Genomic DNA, 2,202 nt, shown 5'->3' with positions numbered 1-2,202 from the left:
GAGTGCTTACTCTCAATTAATTCTCGAGTTGAAATAAAGATTGATGAATGCATTTTGCTTCATGGAACCATATGGAGGGAAAGGTGACCATTAATATGTGTTAAAATAAATTCCAATGACCATTCATTTTGCCATAGGGAGCCTTTTCAATTATGGATGTATATCTGTGAAAGCTTGATCTTTCATGGGTTTTTAAACATGTGTAACTGTCCACCTCCAGTTGTATGGTTCTGCAAAATGAATAAATAAATAAATTCAAGCTGTTCTCATAATGCAGTGTGCCACTGCCATTATACTGTCCTCCACTGATATCTTGTGGTCTATTTCCATATTAATTTGGCCTGGACCACACAAGCACCCTTATTACATGCACACACTGCTGCTACTTACACTGTAGAATAATAAAAGAAAGTATTTTTAATTTACCTTGTATTGTATAGTTTGTATAGATAGAATATATGTTGTGTGTATGTTTCGTTTATAGTTTAGTTTATAGTTTATAATTTATTTAGTTTATAGTTAAAGTTTATAGTTATAGTTTGTATAGATAGAATATACTTTGTGTATTGTATAATAATTCATGTCCCTCGTTTCGTTGTAGATTTGCAGCCAGGCATAATAAAGAAGAAAAAAAATGAGGACAATATTGCTGGTCATATTGATAAGAATCTCGAGAGCCTCCACATAATGAGGAATAGATGTAATAATTTAGATTTGTTTGCCTTTTCATATAGGTACATCTTTCTTTCCCCTTTTATTTGCCCCCTGGTACTTTTGTACTTTGTGTTGTGATTCAATAACCTTATGGACAGAGGACCGATATATACTGTACTCCCTCTATATACAAAGGTATATTCTGATGATTATGTGGCTGAAAGCTGTGAATGTCTGTTTGATTTATTATTTTGAATTGTCGTGTTAACAGAAATTGTGTGAGAGTCCAATATACACACAAATCTTGCAGGTTATATGGCTGCCCGATCAATATTATTTTACCAGGTTAAGAAATAAACAACCTGAAGAGAAGTTCCTGTAGAAACCCACCAAAGATAAAAATGGCTCTGTAATATTCTCCTGTGTGTCTTTCAGAAAAAGGTTAATGGTTCTGGTTAAGACATACAGTTAGGGTTAATGTTAGGGTACAGTCCCCAGCAGAGGAATTTAACCCTCGAGTCAACCTTAAAAAAAACCCACTACCTGTCTCCCTAGTGACCTATAGTGAAACTGCGATCTCAGTTAAACATATCTTTTTCATGTATTGTTCCAATTTTCTTTCATGAATATCATTATTAACTACAGTCCTCACCATACATATAGAATATTTATTCATTTTCAGGATTCTTTTTAAAGATTTATTTTTTAGCGTTTATCGCTTTATTCTACTGGGCAGTCCAGTAGAGAGATAGAGAGAGGTGAAACGGGAGACAGAGTGGGGGGAAGACATTCGACAAATAACGACGGATTCGGGAATCGAACCCGGGTCGGCCGTGCCGCGACTCAGCACGTTATGTGGTTCGCCACTGGGGCGCCCCCATTTTCAGGATTTTAACCATTTCTTAAATTAGGGTTAGGGTTAGGGTTAGGGTTAGGGTTGGGGTTAGGGTTAGGGTTAGGGTTGGGGTTAGGGGGTTACCCTAACCCTACCCCCTAACCCTAACCTGTCCAGTTCTGCGACTAGGGTGAAAGGTGTGACACTTGTTGTTCACGCGCTTAATAGTGATTGTTTTTAAAAAACATTAAAACATAAAAATTTTTAATGTGAGTCCAAGATGTGATACTGAGCAACTTTTTTGGCATATACATCAAATCTAGCCAACGCTATCCACAAACACACGTAAAAAAAAAAGGGGCTTTTTGACCAGAACTGCGACAAGGGTGACTGGAGGGTTAAACGTTGTAAAAGGTTTCCATGTACTTATTGTATATGTGTAACAGATGGTACCGCGAGGTACATTTTCGATACAATAGGTAAATATATTACTTATGGCTATAACATCATGTACATTATGTACATTTAATGTAGATATTTTAAGCAGATGGGGCTGAAACTTGGGCTTCTCACCTACACCATCACTGCCCTTCCCAGCCAAAAAGAAGATCATGATGGCAGGAAAGTTGATCATCTCTGGATGGGTCTGTCAAGGCTGACAATATATAAAATGTTGTTTCTGTCATCTATCCAGAAAAAGGTTTGAGTGTGAC

Source organism: Notolepis coatsorum (assembly GCF_963971535.1).
Source record: "Notolepis coatsorum genome assembly, chromosome: 1".
NCBI lineage: Eukaryota > Metazoa > Chordata > Actinopteri > Aulopiformes > Paralepididae > Notolepis > Notolepis coatsorum.
Note: the sequence above shows the minus strand (reverse complement) of the source record.